The 17,849-nt window shown below is 42.9% G+C and overlaps 1 pseudogene across 1 annotated transcript in view; it reads left to right on the top strand.

The window, feature by feature from the left end:
* Window positions 1–17,386, top strand: part of LOC146811647 (interferon-induced very large GTPase 1-like) — a 275,755-nt pseudogene extending 258,369 nt beyond the window's left edge. Inside the window, exon 6 of the transcript XR_014966764.1 lies at window positions 12,039–17,386. The product of XR_014966764.1 is annotated as an interferon-induced very large GTPase 1-like (transcript). The remainder of the gene's footprint in view (window positions 1–12,038) is intronic.
* The last annotated feature ends 463 nt before the right edge of the window (window positions 17,387–17,849 follow it).

Here is a 17,849-nt window from a genome sequence, read left to right on the forward strand (position 1 = left end):
GATGCAAAGATATAATCAATTACAGCGTGGCAGTTCCTACCTCTAAAGGTTGGCAAACCAACTTCTCACTCCCACCACCTCGAGTACATTGTGTAGATGCAGGGATGCCAGAAAGTGTTCTAATTCTTTACCCCTCTGGTCAGGCCCATCGGCAAGTAACCGCTGGTTGCTTTGATCAGGGTTTGCCAGTTTAGCATCAAAGTCCCCTGCTAGACACAAACTGGTTAGCCCTCTTCTGTCACAGACCCCACAATTGAGTCAATGACATTAAACAATTCTTAGACCCTGCAACTTGGACTGTATAAAAAATCATTGTTGTAAAAATGTAGGAAATACAAGGAGGGGTTCCCCTTGTAAAGCACAACCTGGTAATTACTTCATGTAGTGTCTGAGGCTTCGGTGTTCCCACCTAAGGAAAGATTTATCCAAGTGATTAGAACCCACGAGTCACGACCTGAACCAGACAGAATAGCCGGTGTGTTTAAGCAGGAGTACCCATCAAGCATTATAGAGTCAGTCACCCAGGTTTTCTGCAGCATAATGATGTCATAGCCACGTATTAGGAATTGCCAGTCCAAGAGGAGCATTTTGGATTGTAAACCTGCAATATTCCAGCTCAGTGCTTAAATTGCATGTCCTTGTCTCTTTGTAGGGCTTGGAAAAGGTAATCCACTGGGAAGCTGTCAAAATTATGGGATCTTCTTGATGGGTCACTCAAAGGTGCGCACCTGTTTCCCAAAGGCAACAGTAGATATGCCGATGAAGCCATCGGGGGTGGGTGCTACTGGTCGATCTACCACGTACCGGGATCCATAGGGGGTGACACGATCTCTGGTCTATAGAAGTACCCCAGTGGATATGCCTAGATACCAGTTAATCTGGTTAGGTTGGTTGGGCCCAGAGTGGTCAGGAGACATGCAGCAGTAATAAAATTGACTATAACGCAATCCCCTGACCACCTCTTTGTGTCTGGGCCAAGCCAGTCGACCTTCCGTACCATGATTATTGAATTGTAGATTTCCGTGCCAATAATAGAATTTGACTTAAATCAATGAACTTCTTTAGTTACACAAATGTTTCGGCTGTAGAATTGTTATTTGGCAGTACAATCCCTAGAACTATCACAAACTGGGTTCACCTTACTTGCCCAAGTGGCAATGGGCTGTGGCACTGTAGGGACCTACTTGGGGCATAAGACGTCCAACTGAATAAGGGATATTATAGTGCATGCAGGGCGAATAGACTATCTCAGGAAAATATGCTGGTGCACTGAGTCTAGAATGAATTCTTATTAGTGTTAATGTTAGAATTAATAGTGGTGGTGTTGAGCCCCGTACCGACTGTAGGGTGTTTGTCCTTCTGTAGTGTGGCTATACTATTTATCTGCACCATTAATTGCACAATGCGTTCTTCAATTTGATCTAATGTTGAGATAATCAACAAAGAGTTCACATGTTCACATCCCCAAATTTTGGTCACTGAAAGAGGATGTGCATTGGATAGTAAGGTAAAGGCTCTGTCTGTAACCCCCCCCCCCCCCCCCCCCCCCCCCCATTGCCTCTGCTTACTGCTGGGGCTGGCAGTGGGATGCAAATGATTACTTGCCATCCTGGATCCTCCCTCCTGAATATCACCCTTCAATAGTGGGGGGGGGGGGGGGGGGGGGGGGTATGGAGCCCTCTGAACCTCATTATGAGCGGCTCTACCTACCAGCATAGGTAAAGACCTGGTAGCTATGGCTAGGATAGAGTCCTCTGTTGGACTAAGGGCATGGGAATCAATTGGGGGAAGGTCCTCTTAGCAAGCAGAGCCTTCTCTCTGCCTTTTCACTCTCCTTCAATACTACAGAGGCTGCTGGGGACAAAAAACCCTCGCTAGTGTTAACTTTTGCGGTGTTCTGTGGTGTCCTGTGAGTGGCAGCACCCGCCTTTCTCTTCCCCATGTTTTAGGCATGGTCGTTAAACAAATTAAAGTAGATCTCAGTATACTTTTAGACAAAGACCTGTGCTATGCTTTGTTCAATGCAAGTATGTGCTGTAATAAACTATAGCATGTAACGTCCTCACGGTGAGCGCGCACACAGCTACCAGCTCACAGAGACGCTAACAGGAAGACCGATTAGTACGGTTGAAGAGACACAAATACGTTTTCCTACGGTTTCTGTGCCATAACCTCAGATATCCTAATCTGTACATCATGAAGGGCGACAGGAATCTAGTACCTAACCCCTATGCGCTTCCATAAGGAATTTGCCCCTGATTCGCATCGGGCATACGATTAAGTCTAGGAGTCACTCAGGTTGCCCCTCTGGTCCTGATGAAGACCCGCACGGCCAAGGCTCAAACTACCCTTAAGGCCATCTAGACGGGTCGAAACGTCGACGCCCCCTTCAATCGCCTGGGACACGCAACTTTCTTACGTGCTATACCATTAATTGGTTTCTGTGTTCTAAATACATAAATGTATCTTTATAATTTGTGAACGTGACCAGGCTCTTCTTGGACGGTGATTTACAACCGATCCCCTTGTGAATGTAAAAAATCTTTTTGTCACTACGTTCTACAACTTTCTCCCTCACTTACTTATTCACCCTTCAGCACCCTTGCTTCATGCACGTTCCCTCTGGAGCAACCTTGTGTTACATATTACAGAAACTTAAATTGCCTTAAATGAAAATAAATGTATGGTGATTTAGATTTTGGATGTTGTCTTCTTTATGTTGGAATGTTATATTTAATACTGTGAGCTATCAAAAAAACCTTTTCCTATTTAGCTCGTTACTGAGTGAATGATATAACTAAGTGAGAGCCTTTTGCTCTGGTGTGTCAATAATTGGTTTAGGACCATTGTTTTTTGTATCAAGATTACACCCAGGTCCTTTACTGGGTCACCCCATTTTTGTAATGGTAATAAACTATAGCGGCACTAAACGGGAATGCATGATGAAGAGTACAGAAGCTGTTCAGATAATGCGATAAATGTTAGGAAGGGGGTATTTAACGTGGCAGGCCAAAGGGCTGTAAGCAACAAAATCGCCAAGTTACTCACCTACACACATCTTAATAGAAGAAAGATGCCCACAGAATCCTGGGGTTCAATACATTTATCACAAAAAGTCCCCTCATATCACAAAGACAAGTAGCATAATGAATCCAACAATGACTTGGATGTCCAATAAGGTTATAGATAAAACGTCAACGCTAAAAGGTACAAATTATTCACCAGTGCTCAGCCCTCATAAACTCAGGGGGACCTGCTTAGCAGAATAGCGCCATCTCCTCCCGGCTCAAAGTACAACATTTGACGGCTTCTAATGCCCAGGGCCTTCCGCTAAGAAGTAGAGGTGCAGAGACTGCCGCAAATACGAAGACTCAAATGCTGCGGACTATATAAAAACATACATCACCTCCCACAAGCTCAGTCAAAAAGCTGCTGTTGATGGGCTTTTGTCTAACTAGACACATGAAGTGGTAGAGATGTACCTCTTTAGCCAGGATGATCCCCTCAGGGACTTCAGTACTTACAGCAATTTCAAACTTGGGCTTTCAACGTGGCCAGTAGAGAGTAGGGAAGACGAGCAAAAAGCTCCTGTTGTAGTCGATTGTCATTGGCCTCTTACCAACCAAGGGATGTCCCGGGAATGGTGCTGTGGAGGGGGCTGCCATGCCGCCTCCTGGCGCAGGATGAAACCATGCTCTTTATAGCGCTTGTGGTCCAGTAACGCTGGTGCACGTATGGGAGATCACAGGTACCGCCTCCTGTAGCCGTGTGCAGGGTGGTTATTGCAGTCCCACTCGCAGTAACAGTGTCCGCCTTCCTGCGCTGCACATTATAGTGCTTGTGGCTTAGTAACGTAGGTGCGGGAGCTCACAGGGACCAACGCCTGGGGCCCTATGCAGGGTGGTTAATGCAGTCCTACTCGCAGTAACAGTGTTAGCCATCCCGCACTGCGGGACGCAGCAATGCACTTAATAGCAACTGTGGCCCAGTAACCCCAGTGCAGGTGCGGGAGATCTGTGGCCCAGTAACCCCAGTGCAGGTGCGGGAGATCACAGGTACTGCCTCCTGGGGCCCTGTGCAAGATGGTTATTGCAGTTCAACTCGCAGTAACAGTTTGTCTTCATTTTAAATAATAATTATTCATCCCTAAAGTATGACTTATTGTCCATCAGGCAGGGTGTGAGGCATTTAAAAGTTGGATATGCAAATGTTTAATGTTAAACGTGCCCTTACCGTGAAAACACCCTAAAAGCTATTTTCACTGTGCAGGGTTGGCTGTTCTATTTGAAAGCATTGGGACTGAGTATCCGGTTTAGTACATGTGATCTCTACCTTGGAAGCAGCTACAAATTTTATAGTTTCACTTTTCGAAATATTTATTACAAGCCTAATTCACTGGTGAAGTTTAAGATTTGTAATAAATATTTTGGAAATATGACTTTTAGAATGTTACCCCTTCCCTGCCTGAAGCCCCAGGAAGCGAAATCTGCATTTTGTTCTCCCTTTTGCCAGTCAGTAATTGGCAATTAAGTAGGGCATGCATGAGGTAAGAACTTCCTTTCAGAACAGGGATAAAAGGCCTTGGGTGTGTGGAGGTGGTTGTGGGCCCTTGAGAGGATGGCCTGTGGGCTAGGCCTAAGGACTTGATTGCATTCAAAGAGGCCTACCCTGTCACAAGCAGATGTAGCAAACACTCAGGCCTGAATCCTTGTTAGGTACCACTAGCTAGACGGGCCTACATCACGTTGGGACCTTTGGTTGACCGCACAGTGTCAGATCCTGCTGGAAAGTCAAGACTTGCTTTACAGGTCTGCTGGGGTTTTTCTATGACACTTGAAGCACACTTCATAGAACCTTCCCTGGTTACAGACAAATGTTAACGGACACTTTTGTCCCCCAGCCAGTCGAGACCCAGTCACTGTGGGCCTCTTTTTTTACATTATAGTGTCACAGCCTTTAACAGGTCCGCTGGGTTTACATATAACATTTGGGGTGTGTTAGAACTGGCAACCTTGGCATGGTTTTCCCCCTAACCTTTTGCCTTCAGACCTCCTGTTGTTGCTGAGTTCATGTTTGCTTGCCATAGGAGTCTGCACACTTCACCACTGCTAGCCAGTGCTAAAGTGCTTGTGTGATCTCTTTAAAACATGTTAGATTGGCTTATACCCAATTGGCATATTTAATTTACTTGTAAGACCATAGTAAAGTGCCACTACCTGTACCTACGGCCTGTAAATTAAGTGCTACTAGTGAGCCTGCAGCACTGATTGTGCCATTTACTTAAATAGCTCTTTATACTTGTCTCAGGCCTGCTATTGCAGCCTGTGTGTGTACTGTTTTAAACTGCCATTTTGACCTGGCAAATAAAATAGAAACCTTTTTCCAGGCCAAAACGTCCTTTTGTAATACAAAGACGTAACTCCTAAGGTAGGCCCTGGACAGCCCAAGGGGTAGGGTGCAGTATATTTAAAAATTTGGACCTCCACTTTTGAGGGTTACATGTCCTGGTAGTGGAAAAACTCTTACATTTGTTTTTCACTTTTGCAAGGCCTACCTCTCCCGTAGAATAACATTGGAGTTACCTTATTACATGTTATGTGTAAGGTAACCAGTTGATGTTTGGTGTCTCTAGAATTGTAATGCAAAATCCTAACTCATGGTGAGGTTGGATTTTAAATTACAGTTTTTAAAATGCCACTTTTAGGAAGTTGGCATTTCCTTGTCTCAGCTATTTGGTCCATGGACTCTGTCTCTGGGTCATATGACTGTGTGTAGTTGAGAGCTGGCCTTTGTGGATTACTCCTAGACAGCCACACATAATGGAGGGCTGAGAAATGACTGGATGGGCCATCACTGGCAGGATGGGAGGGGCGAGCTGGGCCCTGCCCTACTTACACTTGAATAGGCTGTGTCCTGTCTCCATACAAAGGGCAGCATACCCCTATAGTTAGTCTGGTGCCAGGGCCAGATATGCAGGGCACCTGTGCACTTCATTGGCATGCCTCTATAAGCTTCTCCCCACTCCAAAGGAAGAACGTGATATATATACTGGACCTCAGACACAACCACTTCAGTACACTTCTTGACCTGTGGATACCCTGCCAGGAAGAAGGACTGTTCTGCTGCTGAAAGGACTGCTGCTCAGAAGGACTGCTTCCCTGCTGTGATGACCTGCTGCCCTCTTGCTTATGTGTAAAAGACTGGACCTGCACCTCTTGATCCAGAACCCAGAGTGATTCCAAGGGCAAGTTGACTGGCCGCCTGATTTGAAGCCTCCGGGACAAAGCCTTCCAACAACCTTGCACCTGGACTCTGCCGTCTGTGCCCTGCCAAGTAGTGCCACCCCTGCACTGAAGTGGGCTTAAGACACTCTGCCAGCCTCTGTGGATCCAATGGAACCGACGCATCTCCTCTGCTGCATGACGCAGGGCCATGCAGAATCGACGCATCGTCGCTGCTACAAGGATTGGACCAGTCTCAAAGACTTGCATCGCAGGCCAATAGGAACTGCCACTGTTCCACGCCTCCTCGGCGCAGGCCCTCACATCCCTTGTTGATGTTAGCCTCAACTGCGACACCGTACTCTGCATCGCAGCCTCGCAACTCTTTGGTTCCAGCACATCGCCCTGACTGCGCACCGCATCCTCTGCGCAGCCTCGTAGCTCTTCAGAACCAACGCATCACCTCGACTGCATGCCGCAGTCTCTACGCCGGACTTCGCATCGCAAGCCCCCAACAACAGGATCCTCGATGACGACACAGGCCCTCGCATCGCAGCCACGCTGCACCTTAAAACTGATGCTTCGCTTCGACTGTGCAACACATTTTTGGCGCAGTCCCTCGCAACAGGTCCGCAAACCAGGATTTAAGGTGCTTCATTTAGTGGGTCTCACTGGGCTCCCTGTAGTCAGCCCACGCTCCATTGCGGTTAGCCTGAACTTGTTACTTTGTCCCGGTCCGGCAAGCCCAGATAGCCACGGTTGGCGCATTATGCTTTTTTGGTGCTATTTTCACTAAAATCTTTAAAATTTTAAATCTCCCAGTTCTACGGATTGGATTTTTGTTGTATTGGTCTTGTTTTCTTTATTGAAGAAAGCTATGCTTTTCTAACTTGGTATGGGATTTATTTTGTGAGGTGTTTTCACTTTATTACTGTTTGAAGTGTAGCACAAATACTTTACACATTGCCTCTAAGTTAGACTTGACTGCTATGTGCCAAGCTACCACAGGGTTGAGCACAGGTTAATTTATGCTTGGCTTGCGCTTCACCCTGACAAGAATTGTGGTTGCTGCTTGACCAGAAATCCTACCCCAGTCAATCAATACCCAAGTTTCTCAGAGAGTGTACTTAAAAGGAGGAAAACAGTATGGTAAAAAAACTTGTGTAACCACTGTATGGTTGCGGAATGTTCAGATATGTTCTACCAGACTAGTCTGGGTTTGTTGGGGGCACAGGGACTGGCTAAAACTGCATTTTAGTCTTAGATGTGGGAGAACATAAAGATTTACATAGTACACTCACCACCCTATCAAGGATCAAGTGTAGTTGGCTGAAGGCTTCAGTCGCCTTCAAAATGCAACAATGGGTTAGCCCTGGGAGCCTTTGCCCCATTGGTCAGGCTGTCCGCAGGAATCACCCCCACCAACTAGCTTGTGAGAGTCATAAATGTTGCATTTCCAGGCACCCATCTGAAAAACTCCTAAGATGAGCCCTAAGGGACTGGATCTGCTCTTCCTCTTATATCCATGACAAAGATGTGTACTCCAAGGGTCATAAGTCTGACCTCCTGTTTAAGCTGCAGGGATACAATAAGCTACAAGAGGTCTTTCCTGCAACTGCCCAGCTGATCAATGGCAACTGTACCTGGTATGGACACTGTCAGAGAGTAACAGGGTGGCAAAATGCCTCTCTGGGGGATCCTGGGGAGCTTCAGAAGTGTACTCCTGTGCAGGACTGGGACTGGAAGGACTAAACACAGAAGGCAAACATTTTGACCAGGATGGTCCTAGTTGGTGTATGCGACCAACGCTCCATAGGGACGAACATCAAATTGCCCCTAGATCCTAGGCTAATGTGGCCTTTATTCATTTTTGTACTTTCTGCTTCTGAGGGTTTTTTGTACTTATAACATTAAAAATTCATATCTTTGGTTCCCATTATTGGATTGTTGTCATATTGGTGTCACTTTGTGCATTACATTTCAACTTTAATGCTATTTTAGAACTGCATAAACTCTGTACACATTGTTTTCTAAGTTGAGCTTGTCTGCTGTGTCCCATAGCTACCAGGGTGTTGAGCTCAGGTTTAATTAATAACTTTAGTGGTTCACCCTGACCAAGATTGTGATTATATCTTGAGGCGGGTACTTAACCCTCTCAACAAATAGCCCAATTACGTACACACCACTTTAGCCATCTGTAAGTAGTTTCATTTTCAGATTCAAGCAATAAATGCCCCTGACTAATTTCATGCTGTATTGTGCATTCTAGAGTACTGAAATGTTTCATTGCATTACACCCTACCGGGTTGACTGCACACTTTTGATTTTCTTTGTCACACAATGTTTGTGGCTGCAAAAAAATGCACCAAGTCAATTTTGAGGTTTCCTGTTAAACACACAAAAAATAATAATTTGCAGAGCTAGTCTGTCAAGCGTTTTCCCAGTGAGTGCTTCTCCCATAGCAGCCTCTTCCAGCCTCCATTGTTTGGCAGGAGTGGCACAAGGAGACACTCTCTCTCTTTGTCTTGCCTTTTGGACTCCAGTTATGAATGACTGCTCTGTGGGCTTATCTAAATGTGATAGGCTGACAGCAAAGATTGCAAAGTTACACAACTGTTGACCAATCGAGTGTCGACCTTCAATTTCAGAAGAAGCATAATCCAATGCCCATCTCTGTACGTCTATGTTCTTGATCATATAAGCTCTCGAAGACCAAATGATGGTACATTATTCTGGAGTTGAAGTATAATGTGGTTTATTTTGCAAATGTGAGAATATTGTCTGTTACAATTGTACCAAACTTGGCACACGTTATGGCCCTATCTGTCATTCAGTAATCATGACTGACTGATTGACTGATATCTTATAAAAAGTATACAGAAGTAGTATACAGTTCTTATAATTTTTCCCACAAATAGTTATCGTAGTCCATAAATAATCCAAGTTCCAACTCAAGCTTCCTTGTTCACTTGTCTTTATTGACACTTATTCATCTCAGTTGACACTTGTTCCAATATCTTCAAAATACAGATCAATCAGAAATTTCTAAACAGCCAGCCTACGCGTTTCATTCCCCCATGGGACATCATCAGGGCTGTTAGAAGAAAACACAATAAAAATCCATTCTACATAAAAAGTAAATAGACAAACTCAAGCGAAGTACCACACTGTTGATAAAACATATTAAAAAAACATTCTTTTTATTGATGCCCAGACTGCAGATGTTGCATGTTCCACATACATAGAAACCTTTTGGTTGCTGTGGTAACCAGTTTCCCCCATCTGTTTTTAATGGTTCTACACAATTCCTAGTTATTAAATTCCCTATGGTTTGACATCTTTTATGGGTTGCCACCGGTTTATCTCCAATACATCCCATCAATCCCAATACATCCCAATACATCCCATCAATCCCGGTACTCCCCTGAGCAAATTCCAATGTTTGCTCAGTATTCTAAAAATCTTGTCTTGTTGTGCACTCTAAGTAGTCACGAAAGGTGGGGAAGTGTAGCTCACTGGTTAGAGCAGGCATACCCTGAAGCAGAGGTCAGACCCGGGACCAGGGTTCGATTCCCGACGCGGCAGGGTCTGGAGCCCAATTGTCCACGGACTCGATAATTCTCGCTTCGGTGCCTACTCTAAGCACAAGTTCACACTAGGCAGCTCTGGGCAACTAGCTTGCTTAATCTCCACAACGGCCCCCCCGCGGCGGGATGCCTGGCTTTCACCTTGGGGATGCCCAGTATGGGTTATCTCACAGGGAAAAACCAGGACGGGTTCCCAATGCAAGCGCTGGGATGCCCAAGGGTAACCGTGCGCGATACAAAACTCCAAATAATAATCATGCGTACGTGCTCTGTCTTTTTGTATGAGGGTTGTTTCTCTCTTAATGGACATTACTCTTGTTCGTGCCCGATGAAGACATTGAATGCAATATCCCCCAAAAAAATTCGATTTCGCAATTAGGGGTCGCAAATTACTGTAAATTTCATGTTGATGGCAATTTGCGAAAACTTTGAAAAATGCACTAAAGTGCATTTTTCAAAGTTCCATTTTACACACACAAGCACATGCCCATGGGGCATATGTGTGCGCAACATGTGGTACAAATCTAATTTCAGGGGTGCAACAGGGTATCCTTTTGGGACCCTTGCACCCTTGAAAATTGCATGCGCAGTTTGCGAGTACCTATTGGGTACTCGCAATTTGCACGTGCTATTCCCATTCATTTCTATGGGCATCTGGGCCCATAGGAAGGAATGGGAATCAATTCCTTAGATTGTGACTCGCAATTTGCGAGTCGCAATTAACGAATTTGTAGGAATCGCTATTTTTTAGCGATTCCTACATGCACAAGCATTTGCGATTCCTTATTAGCGAATCCTTAATTTTCGCTATTAAGGAATCTCAAACTCAAATTTTGATGCATGTGCACCTTAGTTTGTAATGTAAGTTCATATACGTTTGAGACGTTATTTTTGTAGTAAATATCTTTTTTTCCAAAACTTTCTTGAATGCAGTAGCTCTTAGTTATTGCCATTCGCTTTAGTTAAGGCGTTGAAATATGATCACAGCTAAAAATAAATGCTATTCGCACCTTATTAGTTTGTATTTTTTTTTTTTTTTTTTGCAGTGTGAGTTTTAATTTACCTATTTCTGAAAAAATAAACAATGTTGGTATGCTATATGATTTGGCGGTTAGTTGGGTCAGACAGGTGAGCGGCATCATGGAAGAAATGGCTGGCTAGATTAGGCTGTCTTAGAAATCGATATGAAACATTGATTTGAACTGGACTCATGGGACAACATTATCTGGAATACCCAACAATGAGAAAAGAATGAAAATGACACAAAGCTAGTGTTATAAGCAAATGACAATGAAGAAAAAAACAAAGGATATCTTAGATTTATGCGCAATGGTATGAAAATTATACACTTGAAGAAGCGCAAGTTTGTCACATCATCTTGGGTAAAACGAAGGTATGCATGCATGCTTGAGTTTTTTCATGCACATGCATATACTGGAAAGCGTGCACAAGTTCATGTTTATGTAAATGACATGAGGCACCTTCCCAGGACCTAAATGCAGTTAGGATTAATAAGTTTATGGCGCAAATCCGTACATGCATTAATGGATGCCGGTGCCATTCTGAACATTCATAACATGTATATTAATTGGAATTCTGGATTTATTGTGGGCATTCTTATCACAGTAGTGCCCACCTTTGCACAGTGTTTTTGATGGCATAATGTTGGTAATTCTTGACATATTGTAGCAACTTTTGAAATAGTTGTACTCTTTTGGCATAATGCTTGATTATTTCTTTAATACTGTTGCTATTTCTGTCCCAGGCCAAGGCCTGTTAGACTGGTGTTACCTGCATCAATTCATGCACTCGCCAGTTCATACAGCAATCTATCAAATCACTCGCTCATTCAGCATTTCATTCATATAGGGCCCCACTATCCCTATACTTATCCATATGCTCGGTTTCTAGTTCTTCATCCATCCATCCATGTACACACTCCCATCCGACTGTAGATTCACTATCGCAGCCGCCCTCTCAGCCATCCACACAATCACATAAACTCGCAGCTGATTGAAGAATCATTTTGACTTATAAAATAGATCGATTGGCTTTGCCTAAGCGTCTCTAAATAGTGTTTAATTTATTGCATCAGTTTTTCTCTTCAGGATAATTACAAAGGCAAAACTGGAAATTATTGACAGTCTCAGTCTACTGTAAACGGTTTGCTATGCATGCTTGATTATTTTTTTAAAGCATAATCTGATATTATTTTGTATGTATTTCACAGGGAGAAGAAAAGCGTTTGAGGAGACTCTGTCTCTTATGAAAATGGACGCCTACAGAACAGCCAATCTCTCGCTTAGGGATGTCCTTGAAATTGGACAGGAAAGCTTAAATACCACACATCTAGAGACTTTAGAAGATGTACCCTGGCATGTACTGAGAGGGATCATGGCTTTGAATGTTACAGCAAGAAACACAAGTCTTTACAAGCCTACAACCAGTGATGAAGTAGCCTGTGTGCAGAACATTGGACAGAGTGCAGATGAAGAAATATTTTGTTTTAACACTGAAGACACCAAACGTTCCATCAACCCCTTGGATGCCCTCTGTGTCCTCTTTTTGTGCTCAGACAGCTTTTTGCAGCAGGAACTTATGCTAAAAATGTCTATGTGCCAGTTTGCTCTTCCCCTATTGCTGCCACCCTGTGATGGAACCCAGTGCACATTCATGCTGTGGGCCATGAGGGATATTGTGAGAAAATGGAGGCCCCACTCACTGAGAGACATTAAAGGATTTATGGAAGAGAGCCTGGTGCTCACCCCTATGCCCACTGTGTCATTTGTGCGTCTAGGGAGCTGCAGCCTATCAAAATCCAAAATTCTGAATGAGTTGCTCAGCCCCAGGCAGCAGCACCATGACTACTTCATCCACAAAGACATGGAATCTGGGAATGTTGCAAGGAGAATATCAAGTGGGCTTGTGGAGATAGCATGGTACTTTCCTGGAGGAAGGGAGAACTCTGATCTCTTTCCAGAACCTGTAGCTGTTACAAATCTACGCGGAGACATTGAATCTCACTGGTTGCAGTTCAGCTTCTTATGTGAGATTTCATGTGCTGTATTTATATTTGTCGAGCAGATAAGTGAGAAACAACAAGCATTATTGTTCTCTCTTAAGAAATCAAACCCAAAATACTACTTCATCCTACATCCCTTGACAGATGGACCTAATGACACCTTAATAGTCCTCAATAAACTGGCCCCTGCACTGAAGCTTAGCAAATGCAGCCTGCTAATGAAAGGCAAAGCCACGAACGATGCTGAGTTTGTAAAGAAACTACAGTCAATCATGCTTGGAAGTGTCGTAGACCCACCCTACCCTGTGACTATTGAGAGCATGGCCGTCATCGCTCAGCAGATGGGAATCTGTGTAGATGAGTACCGTGTGGAATGCCAGAATGCAAGTAAGCATGCCAAAGAAATTACAGCAGAGATCAATGATGTGGTTGAGTACAAGAAGGAAATGATGAGATTACAGGGGGATCTCTGCAAGAGACTGGCAAAAGCAGAGAAAGAGTGCTGCAGACTGAGGAGTCAAGGGGACACCCCGCCGGAAATTTACAAGTCTCAGCTAAGGAAAGAGATATTAGAGCTACGGAGGCAGCAGAATAAATGTGCTCTCACTGATGGCATGATTAAATTCATTTCTGCAATAGGACAGCTTTCAAAAATCGAGAAACACTATTTCCTGAAGTGGATGAAACTAAATCTGGACCACATTGCTAGAAAAAACCTTTCTCGACTGAGAACAGAGTATAAGGAGTTGTCCAGTTCTCTAAATGACCCTTCCCAGTTAGCAGAACTAGATAGAAAAATATCTGCCAGCTCACTCGGGCTGGAGCACTTTATGCGCGAGTTGGGGCAGTATTATGAGGCAGAATGTTCCATTGTAAAACATTTGAGGCGCAGAAACAGGCAGTTCATTCATCTACCAAGCATTGCTGCTGATCTCCTGCTGGAAGGGTTTCCCCTTGAGCTGATTGACGGAGATGCCTCAAACATTCCCTTAAAGTGGATAACAGATGTCCTGACCGAGCTGAACACCAGAGTGAAGGGACAGTGTCGAATGATTGTTGTAACTGTGCTGGGAGTGCAGAGTACGGGCAAATCCACGCTTCTGAACACAATGTTTGGCCTCCAGTTTTCTGTGAGCAGTGGTAGATGCACACGAGGGGCCTTCATGCTGCTTATTAAAGTGAAAGACAATCTAAAGAAGACACTTGGCTGTGATTTTATTCTGGTCATTGACACCGAAGGCTTGAAAGCCCCAGAGCTGGCTACACTAGAGGACAGCTATGCACATGACAATGAACTGGCAACAATCGTCATTGGGCTAAGCGATATTACAATTGTTAATGTAGCCATGGAAAATGCCACTGAAATGAAAGATATCTTGCAAATTGTTGTCCATGCTTTTCTTAGGATGGAGGAAATTGGTCAAAATCCGAATTGTCAGTTTGTGCACCAGAACGTCAGTGATGTGTCTGCTTATGAGCAAAACATGAGAGACAGGAAACATCTGTTGGAACAGCTGAACGAAATGACTAAAGTAGCTGCAAAGATGGAGAAACAGAGCAGGGAGATAGCATTCTCTGATATCATGGAGTATGATCCGGAGAAACACAATTGGTATATCCCTGGTTTATGGCATGGTGTTCCACCAATGGCCCCCGTGAACCGAGGGTATAGTGAAAATATTCTTGAGTTGAAGAAGTACCTGTTTAAATTTATACAAACCCGTTCAGCCAATAGAAATTACAAAGATATCACAGCTTTCATGGAATGGCTGAAGAGCTTGTGGAATGCAGTTAAACGTGAGAACTTTATCTTTAGCTTCAGAAACAGCCTTGTGGCTGAAGCTTACAACCAGCTGTCTATTAAGTACAGCGAGTGGGAATGGGCCTTCCGCAAAGAAATGCATCTCTGGGTGTCCAAGACAGAAACAGTTATTTACAATCAAGCATCAAGTGAACTTGACATAAATACCTACAACAAATTGAAAAGAGAGGCCTTCCAGGAATTGGAGAGCGGAGAACAGAAATTGGTGTCTTATGTGCAGAAATATTTTGATAGTGGGGTACAGAATATCCATCTAATAGAAAAATACAGAGAGGATTTTATCCGGAGTTCTAAATCTTTAAAAAATGAACTTGAAGGTTACTTGATTAGCAAACTGGAAGAGGCAATTCACATTCAAAAAAGTAAGTACAAGATTGAGACTTTACAAGCCAAATATATTAAAGTGATTGAAGGCAAAGTTGTCAGCCTTTTAGAACACTGTCGAGAGCGAAATTGTGAGTTAAGTAATGAGGAGTTAGAAAGTGAATTTGGAAGCATGTGGACACAAACAATAACTGACTTACAACTCAATAAAATGGAGCAACGCCAGATTTCTCAAGACATGCATTGTCATCTGATGAAGGACTTGAGCAGTCTGGGTAGTTTGGGCAATCGGGTATTCCAGAATGCCCAACATTTGTCCAGTTATGCAAAAATTAATTTTAAAATGAAACCAGAGTATTTTGACTTACCGTGGTACCATGTTAGAGGTTTGAAAGAAATGTTCACTCTTGAATGCTCACGCAGAGCCGATGACATTTCTAAAGCTTTGATTAACAAATGTAGTAGTTATGTTGAAGGTAAAGTGATTTCTAAGGTGGACTATGATGGAACTTATTGTAGGGAGCTGTTGCATATGATCAACCTCTGTCTACATAGTGACGATTTTCAAAGTCTTTCCACCACCCCTCATTTTGAAGTAGATCTGAAGCTTCACATTTTGGGGAATGCTGCCAAAGTCTTTCAGAAGATGCACAAAGATTTTGTCAGAGAAAATGATCCTCAGTCCTGTCTGGAGAATTTTAAATCACAGTATTTTTCAACTTTTAAAGATCTTTATCTGAGAAAGGATGAATGTCGGAAGAGGGCTAAGGATTTTTGTGAACAGTGCTTGAAACCAGCTCTTAAATAACTACATTGAAAGAAGACTTGGCTTGGAGATTGTAGAAGATATTCTCCATCATGGACACTCATTTAAATACAGCAGCCGGACATTTTTTCAGTTTGACCTTCTCTACAATCTTTTGGAAAACAATTCATTTGAAAGATACCAAGAATACATTTGTGATTATGAAGGGTTTGTTAAACAAAATATATGTGAAAACATCCGAAATCACTGCGGTAAAATGGGCAGTTTGAACATGCTAGAAACAGGTATCCTTTCTACTATAACAAAACGGGTTCGAGAAGTAATTCAGTCTGTGAGAGAGAAACGGCATGAAACTGTCTCAGAATTTTTAGAAGTGTTTTGCAGAACATTGCAGAAGGAACTTGTAATCCCAAAGGGCAGCTTGGAAGTGATTATATTCCAAAACTCTGCGAACATCGATCAGTTTTCTGAGGACATTTGTTTTTTCCTTACTGAGCTCGAACAGCATATCCTGATTGAACGAAAAAAATCAGACATTAGTGAAAAACTTGACCATCTACCTTACAAGCCTCAGGATGAACTGTTCCGAAAAATATTTGGATGTGCCAAGCAGTGCCCATTTTGTAAAGCCCCTTGTGAAGCAGGAGGGAAGGAACACAAGGAGCACTTTGCCTCAGTGCACCGCCCACAGGGGCTAGGTGGTGTCCAGTATGAGTCCACACGTGAGCTTTTGTTTTCCCTAGGCTCCTCTGATGTGGTTTCTAACTCGTCATTCAGAAATCTAGCCACACTATTTCAGTGGCATCCCTACAAGGACTACCAGGTGTATTTTCCAGATTGGCGCATTCAGCCTGATGCTAGTATTGAAGCCTCTGATTACTGGAAATTCATTTTTAAGAGGTTCAACAAAATGTTTGCTAACTTCTACTCTGCTCTCCCAGCTAATCTTCCAGCTGGCTGGGAAGAAATTACCATTATGCAAGCACAAAAAAGCATCAAGGAAGTTTTCCGTGTGAAGTAAAAGCAAGAAATCACCCTAGTAAAGTTGCATTGTTTAGTGTATGTATTTGCTTAGTGGATCATTCTAGAAAAGTTGCTAGTTCTTTTAGGCTATGTGGCTGAAACCTTTTTAACATATAGAATTTCAACAGGTCGAAAAAAGTGCCATTGTTTTACTATATTACAAGTGAATAAACATATTTTTGTTTTTACATTAGAATTGGTATACGTTGCCTGAGGAATCTAGCATTATTGGCCTTCTACATTCTTCTAAGAGATTGCTGGATTGGTAGTTGTAACCTGGTATCAGGACAGTCCTCTCTACTTAAGATGAATATCACCTGGAAAGATGACACACAGACTTTTATTTCATTGCATGGACTCTAGGGAAAATCCGATACATTTAAATAAGGCTTTAACCGGTAAAGAGTAACATTTTTGTACTTTCCACTCCAAACAGTTAATCTCCTGGAATATTCCTTGTTTTGTAATACATTCCAAAAAGTCTTGTTTGCATTTACTATTTGTGTAAATCTCTTAGCAGTGATGCTACTTAAATTTCAAATTGTTGATTTTATCAGTTAGATTGCTAGAGGTGCTGTGAGACAAAATTTTGTTAAAAATGTATGCTGTGGTCCATAATATGCAGAGTATATAAATAGATTAAAAAGACATCAGTCCGTTTTAATGTCTTTCCTTATTTAATATAGGGTTGCCACACCTTAGTTAATCTGAATCTGCTATCTTGATCTTCTCGGTCTGAATTGGCATGATGGCTGTTACTTTAAAAGTCTCTAACAGGGATACGGTATGATAATGTGCTGTCCTAGTAGAGGGTAAACATTTAACCTAGAATAGTAACCCCCATACAGGAGACATCAACAGCATGCTTTGCTGCTGCATTAACCATGTAGCCATCATGTTGTTTCCAATAGTATGCTTTCAGTACTTTATTGGAAAATTATAATTGGTTTCACTAATAATAAAACACCCTTACTTCAGTTGTGTTAGACCACATTCTTTTTTAATAGATTCCCCTTTAACAGATTACAACGTGCGAGGTTAGCACTGTGACAGAATGCAAGTGTGGAATTTCTCGGTCATTTTG

This window comes from Triturus cristatus, chromosome 7 (assembly GCF_964204655.1).
Source record: "Triturus cristatus chromosome 7, aTriCri1.1, whole genome shotgun sequence".
Lineage (NCBI taxonomy): Eukaryota > Metazoa > Chordata > Amphibia > Caudata > Salamandridae > Triturus > Triturus cristatus.